We start from the raw sequence: 12287 nt of genomic DNA, 5'->3' as shown, positions 1-12287 counted from the left end.
TTATAGGGAAACCGTAAAGATGACTTGTCCTGATCTTAGCATTAGGAGACTTTGGTGTAAGTTCCTGTTCTGCAACCAAGTAGCTATGTGACCTTGATCAAATTATCATTACTGAAGGATGATTGCTTCTCTCATCAATAAAATGAGTATTTCGATATCACTTCAGGATCGATCAACTGTATTCACAATCTAATCCTTACAATGAACATGAAGACAGAGTAGGTGTTGCAGAAATCTACATTTTGTCTAAGAGAACAGAGTTGCTCAGAGACATTAAGTGACTTACAAGGTCACACAGCTAATAAGTGGCACTTTCTGGTTCTAAATATTATATTTCTTCTATCAATACTTGCTGCTCACATTCCTCAGTAATGAAACAGAATTAGAACTCATTTGCAAGGCATCTAGGATATATGTGAAGAAGTATGTTTGAACTAAAAACTTTGACCAAAACAACACATCCATAAATAAAGCAGTACTTTATTTTTTTAAATCACAAAAATAAAATAAAATAAAAACTGTTCGATCATTGGTTCCCAACACTTTGAAAATGAGGATCTATATAATTTGTCATTACTGAAGAATAAACCACCTCAAACCTAGCACCTTATAACAATGAACATTTTTGTTCTCTTAGAGTGTCAGAGGGCTGGGAATATGGGAGCCTTCTGGTGGGGAATCTGGCCCCAAGTCTGTCTCACTAAGTTGCCAGGGACCTCACAGCCAGGTCTGCAGTCCCCTCAAGGCTTGGCTGGAGCTGGCGTCCTCCTCCAGGCTCCCCTGTGGTCAGTGGGAGGCCTCAGGCCCTCCCTGGCTGCTCCTGGAGGTCCTCATTGCTCCCCACGAGCTGCCCCAGTCACACGGTCTCTTGTAACTACTCCCTGATGGGCCAGCTGGCTTCCCGCAGACTCAGTGATCCAAGGGGGTTGGGGGGGGAGGGTGCGGAGCGAGTGCTCCTAGGATGGGAACAGCAGTCTTTTTACAACCTAATTTTAAGAGTGATGTATCACCACTTCTGTTGTATTCATTAGACACGTGTCTCTAAGTTCATCCCACACTCAAATAGAGAGGATTACACTCAGACATGGACACTGTGAGAGGAGAGGATCATGAGGGTCATTTTTTAAAAAATCCTCACCTAAGGATATGTTTATTGATGTTAGAGAGAGAGGAAGGGGCGGGGGAGAGAGAGAAACATTGATGTGAGAGTGAAACATGAATCAGTTGCCTCCCATAAGCACCCTGATCAGGGATCAAAAAGGCGACATTTTTGGTGCATGAGACAATGCTCCAACCAACCTGTCCGGGACATGAGGGCCGTTTTCCAGGCTAGCTACTAGAGGGCCTCTTTCTGATTCTAAAATCTTTTTGATTGCCACAAGATCAAGGTCATAATTTTTGTATCATCAGTTTTATTGAGAAAATATGAGATTAAATTATATGAAATTTCCCAGACTTGACTATTTGTAACTCTCAGAAATGGTCATTTCACATAGCTCAACCTAATTCATAACCTCTGGAAGTTCTCAGGTATTCACTAACACTTGTTGATTAAGTTGTGTATTACTAATCATAATAGCATATGTGTTCATTGGGAAAACGTTAATTTGTATGGTTGAAGGTATGTTATTTATTTAGTCTTCAGATAATACTTGGTGGAAAATGGATTCATTTTCCCAATCTACCCCCACCTCTCTAGAATTAACTACATAGACCCACAGGGGTTCAGAGCTTATAGACTCAGTTATTTCACAAGGCGTGTATGAGCTGCAAATAACTCAGGTAAGATACCACATGTCTTTTCTATTATAGAATATTGCCTCCTGTAGGTCTTATTATCAAGCATAGAAATAGCCCCTTCTGTTAAAATGAACAATTCCAAGGAATAAGTTCTCATTGGTCAGTTGCTGCCCCAGATCAGTCAGTGGCTTTTGTCCCACTTAACAGTGCTGAGGCAATGAACCTTAAGGAATATTATTTTAAGCTTATTTATCATTGTAACCCCACAACTTTTGATAGACTGTGCTTGAGGCTATTGATCTATAACATCATCACTGACTTACATGGTTAATGCTATGACTATTAATACTACTCTATAAAATGTACTTGATACCAATGGTTCAGTTCAGTTCAGTTCAGATCTCTGTGCTCATGGACTTGATAGTCTAATGTTCTGAAATGAGACTTTCTAGAAATAATGAATCCTTGGGACTCACCCTAGACCTGCTGAACGAGATAATGTGGGGTGGATGCCAGGAATTTACATTTCCTAACACCCTACGCGTGACTCTGCTATAGCTGAGCTCATCGCCCAGCATATGGAAACCACTGGCACGTATTTCAGTTGCTGGCTACTTCACCTGCCGTTCATTCCACAACCCGCAGCCATGGTTTCTCCCCCACCACTCCCCAGAAATGGGTCTGGCTCACATTGCCAATGAACTCCTGAGAGGTAAGTCCATGGATTAGTCCACGCTTTCTCTTGCAAACCTTTTGTGGCCTGATACTGCTGGCCCAACTCTACTTCTTGGAATCCTCTTCCTAGCTGCACTCTGGTTGCTCACTCTCGGTGTCCCAGTGCTAACTAACCCTCTTCCTTGCCCGTTCGATAAACAGTGGGGGTGCTCAGGATTCGGGCTTCAGTCATCCCTTCGGACTCTCCAGAGTGCTCCTGGGTGATTTTCTCCATAACCCTAGTTTAAGTAGCCCATGCCGGTGACTTGGGGTCCCGTACACCAGACCTCATTCCCCAAGACCAGTAGCACTCTTCAGCACACAACACTCAATAGACCCAAAGATGTAACCCATTTATTCCTGAAGGGTATATTCATTAAGCTGTGGACCACCATCTGGGATTGCCGCTGCTTCTAATTAAACCCATGAAGTAATTTAATTCGAACTACATGGTGAACGTCTTATTTATTTCTGTGCTCTCACATAATTGAAGAAACTTCATCGAGAATATAATACAAAATAACCAATTGAAAAATTGACTTGTGCCTTGTTTCTCACCGCCCAGATGCATCAGGAAAAAATAGAAAAAGCCCATGCTCTTGCCCCAGGAAGTCAGCCAGACTTTTGTTTTAGAGAAGTCACCAGATGAGAGTGGGCTTCTTCGAAGATGAGTGCTAAACAATATTTTTGTGTTTTAAATTCTGAGCCTGAGAGAGAAGAGGGGGTGAAAGCTGTTTATTAAAGGCTGAAGGGAAGGAAAGAACAAGGAAAAAGACAAGGATGGCACTAATGTGACATTCTTTACATATATGTGTGCATATGTATATAGTATACATATGCGCACATATACTATATGTAACATATATGAAGATTGTATATAGAATATGAAGCAGTAGTACCTACCACATGTGATTATTATGAAAAGCAAATTAACTAATGTTAATAAAATACCAAGCATATACCTGGTGCTTGGTAAGCCTGCATTAATGTTAGAGTCCTCCTACTCTCTCCAAAATCCTACTTGCTTAAACAAATACAAAAAATTTCCATTTAAATCAGATCGAATTGTTACGCATAAACTTGGGGCAGAGGGTGGATAACTGCACTCTTGAAATTGTATGCATAAATGTTGTATAAATATGCATATGTTTGTTTTTCTGAAGATAGAATCCATAATTTTCATGAGATTCCCAAAGGAGTTCTGGTCTCTCAAACTGTCCAGAATGCCTGGGTATCATCCGCTGCTCAGCATTTCAACAACCTTGCCATTCTCTCTGGTTCCTAAACCCCTTACTTTCCCATCAAGATATGTACCAGTGACAATGATGCTCCTTTGCAAGGAGGTTAGCAGAGTGTTCATTCTCTCATTCATTCATTCATTCATTCATTCATTCATTCACTCATTCACTCATTTATGCATGCACTTATTCACTTGTGCAATTGGCAGTTATTTGTACTGGCTCTTTATCTTGTCCATGATTTTTTTCCTCACCTGAGGATACGTTTATTGATTTTTAGAAAGAGGGAGGCAGAGAGAGAGAGAGAGAGAAACATCGATGTGAGAGAGAAACATCAATCAGTTGCTTTTCCTACATTTCCCAGCTGGGGACTGAATCCACTACCTAAGCATGCACCCTTAACCAGGGATCGTATCCACAACCTTTAGGTGCACAGAACAATGCTCCAACCAACAGAGCCTCATGCTCAGGGCTGGTCCATACATTTACAGAGATTGTAGGGTGCTAATGTTCTATCCAGCTATTCTGTTCTGGCCAAAATAGCCTTTGTGACCCTAGAAAGATGGATTCTTCCCAAAAATGGCCAATAAGTTTGGGCTGAGTTGTAAACATTATTTACATCAACCTTAGAGAGCAGCTGAGCCTGCGGTCAGGGTGCCAGGGAACATATGAGAAAATCAGGCGGCCTTAATCTTTGCAGCGCGTGGGAAGAAATAAAGACCACTTTGACTGATGGTTGGCTTGATATGTCTGAAGAGGATTAAGTCTGGATGCCACAGAAACAGCTGGGGAACCAAAGTGAAGAGAGCTCGGTGAGGTGTGGCCTTCAAACTTTAAACTTCTAATCTCCAAGGACCAGAGTGACTTCGTAAGGAATTCAAGAAGAACGCAATTCACTCAACTTATAATAGGATCCTGAAATCCTACGAATGTTTTCCTGAGGCCGAAAAAGTTAAGTGTACTGGTGCCCACTGTGGGGTGACTGAAGTGCCAGACACACTGCAAGTGCTACTTTGATAACTCAGCACTACAAAGGTATTAGAGGATCGGTGACATTTGCAGGTGTTCACACCTACCCAAACTCATCCTCTAAATGCAGAGCTTAATAGATAGAAGCAAATGGCTCAGCATATCCATGCATTCACCCAAACTAGCAAAATGGCAAAGTCAAGCCCATAAATAAATAGAGTTTAATTTCTGGAGTTTAACTTCAAATACTGTCATTGGATTTTTGAGGCAATTCTCTGACCTCTCCCTATCCTCACCCACTGTGTTTCTTCCTCTAAGGAAAAATAAGCTCTAGTTGCATTTGCAAAATATAAAAAAGTGAACTTCCAGATTGACTTCTCAAAGCGCAAGGCAAACAAACATCAGGGAAACAAGAAATCCAAAAGTCAAAGGCGAGTGGGAGGTTTTCTTCTCCCCACATTCCCTGGGGAGTCCAACTCGTTCAACACACTCACATTCTGGTTTCATTCCCATTTTCTATAATAAGAGATGAAGACGTAATATGTCAATGTTGATGTATCAGAGAGATGATGAATTCCAGGCTAAAACACGGCGACATCTGCTTGGAAACGAGATGGAAGAAATTAAGATGCTTACCATGATTATTTTCCTCCCAGGCAAATTTATAGTATCTTTGGTCTCAAGGGCAGAAATTCCAGACAGATTATCTTTTCATCTCCTAGGTAACTCTCTGAACTGCATAGCTATAGAAATTCATTTCTTTAACACTGGGTGTCCTTATTAGGGAAATATCTTAAATTCTGTGCCAACAAAGAAACTCATTGACTACTAACCAATAGTCATGAAAATATTTATGACATGGATTACAAACAGGTGCTCCAAAAAGAACAAAAGCTGGGATTATTCACCACTTGGACTAACTGGGAAAAGTTATTTACACCTAGCACAATATATTTTATGCTTTTAGTAAACATTTTTCCTAGGTTATGTGTCCTCATATTCTAGGAATGGTAAATTTGCTTAAGTACCAGAGGGAATTGGTAAATGTGAATAGAATAGAGCTACATAAATAATAGGTGCTAGAACTATAGAATTGCCTATACTACACTTATTCCTAAATTATTCAACAGTCCCTGTTACATGGCCTGTGTTCAGCACCAGAGATACAAAGATAAATATACTATGACCCTACCTAGTTCAAAATTTGCTTTATTTATTCTTTTTATCTTTTATTTTTTATTTTTAGAGAGAAGGGAAAGGAAGAAGAACAAGAGGGAGACAAACATCGATGTGAGAGAGAAACATTGATCAGTTCCTTCTTGTACATGCCCCAAATGGGGACTGAACCCCCAACGCAGGCATGTGCCCTGACTGGGAATCGAACCAGCAACTGTTCGGTTTGCAGGACGATGCCCAAAAGCTGAGCCACACCAGCTGGACTGCTTTATTTATTCTTTATAAACACCTTAGGAAACTGTGTAGGCATAAACATGTCCACTTTATAGGTGAGGAAGCTAAGGCTGGGCAAGGTCATACATCAGGAAATATCAAAGTCAAGACTGGAACCCTAAACTTCTTTCTTCAAGTTTAGTGCTCTGCCCACTCTCTCATACACTGACATGATTGAGATGAGGCCCTAAGGGGGTGCTGGACGACCCAAGGGCAGCAATTTACAGTGCCTGAGGACACCACGGCTAGTTTTCAACCCAGTATTAACTTCCCAATGCATTCCATCTTATTTTTCATCCAGATGTTTAGCACCCTGGAGATGCAGCTTTGATGATACTTTTCAGGAATTATTGAAATGTTCATTGAAAAACCGTTCTCTTCTAATTGTGTTTTGAAATGATCCAATGGGGGAAAGGGTTTTGGGCCTTTTTGAAGCAGCTTTCGCTTCTCTCAGAATTTCAGCAACTGGAGTTGTAAAATGTTCCCAAAAATATTGCTTGGCATGAAAACTTCTTTCAATGCAAATGAGCCATTGATAAAAAGAAATTCGTTAAAAGACACAGGAGTTGGGGGTGAAGCTCATTAGCCATTTAGTTGCCAAGGAAGCAAAGCTGCCTGAGAAGCTAGGATTGGAGGAGGAAGCCCCTGGGTTGGGGTCAGGGGAGGCGAGGCTAAGCACATGGCTTATTTGCAGTCAATAATGGACAAAGAAGGCCTTTCACACCCATCTTAGATATTATTGATTTTGTTTTTTTATATTGGCATAATGATTCTGTGTCTACTCCAAAATAACCATGACAAAATGGAAACAGCACAATAAAATGAAAATGTTTTTACGGTCAGAAATGTTTAGGGTCTAGATCTGAGGATTCCCTCACCTGTTAGTTGTGTGACATTGAGCAAGTCATTGAATTTCTCTGAATTTCCATTTCCTTGTCTCTAAAATGAAGATAATTCCTCCCTCATAGGATAAATATGATGATAGGTCTAAAAGTGCTCATTAAATGGTAAACCAAGTTTTCCTTTTCTATTTACACAAAAAGCAATATCTAAATACAGTGTTGAACATCTGTCCATGCTCAAAAATTATTCATCACTAATTCAAGGTAACTTTTAGCTGCCCCAGCCTTGGTTACACCCACTCTGCGTCTTTCCTAAGAATGGGCATTCAGAGCGCCTTTGATGGGTACTCCCCAAGATTTCAGATCTGTGATCACAGACTTGAGAGCATTTGCTGCAACCCTGACTTGGGAAAGCAAGGCCTTCAATTAGTTTTCCAAGCACTCTTACACACAAAAGGCCACACAGCAACTAATTCAGATGTCTGACAGCCATCTCAAAGCTGACCTTGGCTTTCAAATTTCTCCAGCCTGCTCCTAAGCCAGTTTCAGTAAATAGCAACTCCATTTGTCCAGTAGCCCAAATTATAAGAGTGGGGGTCATCTTTGATTGTTCTAGCCCATTCACTCCCCATTAATATCCAATCCATCCCCTAGTATTCTCACTTTTACCTCTGAAATACATCATGCATACCATCGCTTCTTATCTCCTCCACCAAGGCCACCCAACTCCAACCCACCAACATCCCTTTTCTGAAACACTGCCAAAGAGTCTTCGCCTGTCTTCCTTTTCCTGCCCTGACCCCTTTAAGTCTATTCTCTCTCTACAGCAACCAGAGAAAGCCTATAAAGAAATGTTAGGCCAATCACAAAGACCTTCCATAGTTTCCGGTCTCATTCAGAATAGAGGCCAAAGTCTTTACCATGGCCTACAAGACCTCCAGTGAACTCACCTGGCTTCCCACTACCTCTCAACTTCATTTCATCTCCTCGCTTCACTTCAGCCACCCTGGTGTTCTAACCCCCAATTACCTTCTTTCCTCAAGAAATCTGCGCTTGTCATTCCCCTGCCTGGATCCTTTTTACCCCAGATATTTACATGCTTCATTTTTTCACTTTACCCAAGATTCTGCATAAACACCAGTTTCTTGAAGAAGCCTTTCCTGATCTCCACTGCTGCTTATTTTTCTCCTTACCACTGATTCATATTATGTTATATATTATACCATTTATATTATATTATGGCACACCATTTGTATTATATATTTCCTATTATATATTACACTGCATCTTATTATATTAAATAGATATTAATTATACCACACTATACCATACCATATCATATTATATTATATTGTATTATTTTATATATTATATTCTTGTTTATTGTCTGTCTCCCCACTGGAATATGAACCCCACGAGGGCAGGCATTTGGTCTTTTTTATTTACGGCCATATCCTCAGCATTAGATTAACTTGGGACATTGTAGATGCTATAAGAGGTTGTGTGATGCATCTCTGAGCTCACCAGGAGACCAGAGCTGCTCTTCAGTTGGGGGCATACTGAATCCAGTTTGCTCAATGATATAATCCAGCATTTAGAGAGAACCACGTATCAATCCAAAGGTATTCTCCCTGGAGCCGAGGAATACCAAGGAGTGACGGCAGAGCATGAAGATCCTGGGATCCGGCAGAATCAGGGCAGAGTTGCCTTGACCTCCAGCACTCAGGGGGCCTGACAGAAACTTCCTCAGAGAAACAAAGGAGCCCTGACCTCAGAGGTACTCTCTCCAAGCCCAGTTCTCTTGGATATGATTTCAGCAAGGAGTTCTGTGGTCAAACAGAGTCTTCTATCTGTCATTAGCCCAAGAGAGGGGGCCATCCACAAAGTGAGCAATTTTCAACCTTTCTCATCTCATGGCAAACATAAACTAATTACTAAAATTCTATAGCACAAAATGACAAGAAATAGGTATAATTTTGATTCATTCACACTGATGGCTATTGTTGTATTGGCTGTTGTCATCTTTTTATTTGACAACCTAAGGGAAAAGAGGTCAGTGTCCCTGACTACATAGTTGGGTATTGAATGTTCTAGAAATTCTTCATCACATACCAGTTGAAAACCATTGCCCTGTGTAAATGAGAAGACCAAGGAGAAACTTCTACTTCCATCTCTTCTTTTGCTGACATATATTTAATCTATCATTTTTTGAAGGCCTACTTCAAGCTCAGCCTGATGCTAATCAATGTGCATGTGTTATACCACTTGCATTATTGAGAAATGAGAGATACCATCTCTATTTGACAGGTAAGATAACCAAAGCTCATGAGAGTTAACTAACTTGCCCAAAGTTATACAGAAAGAAAATTAAAAAATTGAGATTCAAACTGAAGTGGCTCAGAACATGCCACCCCCAAAACATGCCAATTTGGCATACTGATTCTTTTGAACTGAAAGCACTTGAGAAACGGCAGATACAGAAAGAGCTCTCTGATCTCCTTTCAACCTAAAAACAGGTTATAAAATTTCCCATGAGAAAGGCAGGAAGAGAAGAATGTTCTTATCATTGGGGAGAATTGACATCAAAATGGATCTGTACAAACAAACCTACTATTATAGTCCTTACCATCTATTAGTTCCCCCACATATTTCCTTGTTAATTTCCCACTACTTGGTGCTCCTAGAAGTCTGTCTTTTCCTTTGTCTTGTTACTTTTCTACGAATGTATCATTCTTTGTTTAAAAAAGGTAGATAAGCTCTCAGTCCTAAGGGCTTCTCAGGGCCTTCATTCTGGTTAAGAAGGCTTCTATGTACATGTAAAAATATTAAACAAAAGTTGTATGCTTTTCTCCTGTTAACATGGCCTATGTCAGCTTAATTCTCAAATTCATCTGAATCGAATGTCCCTGCCGTATCTCCTCTATGCAGGTGAGGTGGACCTCTGAGTTAGTCCCTGCAGAGTGAATGGATCCCGTAGAATTTCTGGAGCCTATAAGCAGAGACATTGAGCCTGGACCACGACGACTGTTCCAAGGACCTCTAGTGGCTGCTGCTCTGACACCCTGGAGGCTGTGAGAGTACGGCCTCTTCTCAGGCCCCGGGATTATCTCCCAAAAGGAGAGTCCAGCCTATTGGCCCAGCGCAAGCTGGTATCATGGGATTTGCCCACAGAAAGGGTGAACTTTAGTTAATGATTGTGAAACTCTTTAGGTTTCAGTTCCTACGGACTATGTCTTTCTCTAATTCTCTTGAAATCTCTCAGCTGTGGAAGGGGGTCATTCTTCAAGGGTGCTGTCCTCTTGAAGAGGAGATGACATCTTGACCTCAGAGGTTTACCAGGTCCTTCAAAGTTGGCAAAGGCGATAGGCCAATGCTTGTCCACACATCTGAGGAAGGAGATGTTCTCAAGCAGGCACCCCTAAGCCTTGATAGAGACACTTCTCTCCTGTCTTGTGACAGGCTGGGTCCTGTCCCTTCTCCCAAACCCTAGTGCACTCTGAAGGGAATTGTCTTACCAAAGATGGACTAAGTGAAACTCCTCAGCAAGACATTCAGATTTCATACAAATATCGGTACTTGTGATCCCTCTCACTAGGCTCAATAACCACAGTTATTCTTCTCTCCAGAGCATGCTGAGAGAGAAAGCTATTTCACTGAAGATTGTTTCTTTGACATTCACGTGCCAACAAGGATAGTCTCTTACAGGCTTAATTTGACTTCTTTATGTGCCAAGAGGAAACTTTCTATCTGAAGGGCAGGCATACAGATCTCTGAAGAGGTCTTTAGGAGGCACTTTATAATTTCCTTGAATTTCCTCGAATGTTTGGAGAATAATGTGTATTGATTAGCTGTCTCTTTCAAAATGCTTAAAGTTCTCCTATCCTTTCATTTTGTAAGGGAATTAACAGTGAAGAAAAAAATACATACTGACTCACCTATGTTTTCTAACTAAAAGGAGTGTGGCCTAAAATCCCATGAAGTGTAATGGAGTCCACATGAGGACACTGGAAGCCAGGAGGCTATTCCTGGTACATTTGGAGTTGGGGCCATGGAAATAAGAGAGGTGGCAGTGACTCCTCGAGATCATGTCATAATCTGAGCCTGGCACTAGAATGGCCAGCATGCCTGTACCGCAACTCAGGAGTCTAGGGTTGAGATTAGAAACAGATGACCTTCAGCTGCCAGCACACAGGGAAATAGAGATCCGACCATACCACAGACAAAGCAGTCTGTGTCATTTAACATACAAAGCAGGGACACTCCTAGGCCAAGGCTCTAGTACAGAATTTTGCTTCCAGCCAATGGCTTGGCACGAAACAATAAAGAAACTTAAAGCTATGGTCAATGATGTCACGTAATAGCAAAACCAGCACATCTGAGGTTGTCTCTCATTAACTTGTTTGTTTGTTTTATTTTGTTTTTAACTCTAGTGCCCTACATGGAGGGTTCTGAACCTTTTCTCTTGCAGCCTAGGCCTTACATGGTCACCCCAGGGAATCGACATTTTGGCATACTGACAACCCATTGGGTGGCCCGCTGGTAAGCCAAGGCACACAGGCTGAAGATGTGCTAGTGGGAAGAGCACTGTATTTAGAAATAGATGACCTGGGCTGCATTTCTTCTCGTTGCTACTAGCGGCATGACTGCACAAATCACTTAATTTTCCAAGACTTGTTGCTACATCTATAGAATGCAAAAACTGGAAAATTCAAAGGATTTATCTAATGAAGTAGGCATTATCATCCCTTGTCCAGGTGAAGAAACTGTGGCCACGGAGTTAATAAGGATAAGAAACAAGTAAGATGCTTCAGATTATGTTTCTAGTATCTGCCTACACCATGATCTCCTGGGACAGACTTAACGAGAAGGAAAAAGAAGGGGAGGGAGTGGTTCACACCCCCACCCCTGGGGTACACCCTCATGGCTTCTCAAGTGAGTGAAAGGCCAGCTCCTAAATCTCTGAGGACCATGTAGGGGACATGCCTCACAAGGGCAAACAAAGTCCTGGTGTCCACTCAAAGAACCAGACAACTCCGAAGCCTTTGCTTTTACATCAAATACCTTTTACATTCAATTAATTAATTAGCCCACCATGTGTTAAAAGTTTCACATTAAAGTTCCTCCACTCAGTCCAGTTTCAAGTTTGAGGAGGCAAAAAAGAACAGCTCCTGAAACCATTTTCTCTCTTTTTTAAGGTGTTCTTTGAGGAAGTTCAAGTAAATATAAAGGAAGTAAAACAGATCCTGTGTTTTGGTCTTCTTTCCGGCTTTCCTATAATTCTTGGGTCCACCCTCAGTGCCAGCACGAGCCCCTCCTCCTTCCCTCTGACAGGTCT

This window comes from Pteronotus mesoamericanus, unplaced genomic scaffold, assembly GCF_021234165.1.
Source record: "Pteronotus mesoamericanus isolate MK-2021 breed Mesoamerican mustached bat unplaced genomic scaffold, CSHL_Meso_final contig_78, whole genome shotgun sequence".
In the NCBI taxonomy this organism is placed as follows: Eukaryota; Metazoa; Chordata; class Mammalia; order Chiroptera; family Mormoopidae; genus Pteronotus; species Pteronotus mesoamericanus.
Note: the sequence above shows the minus strand (reverse complement) of the source record.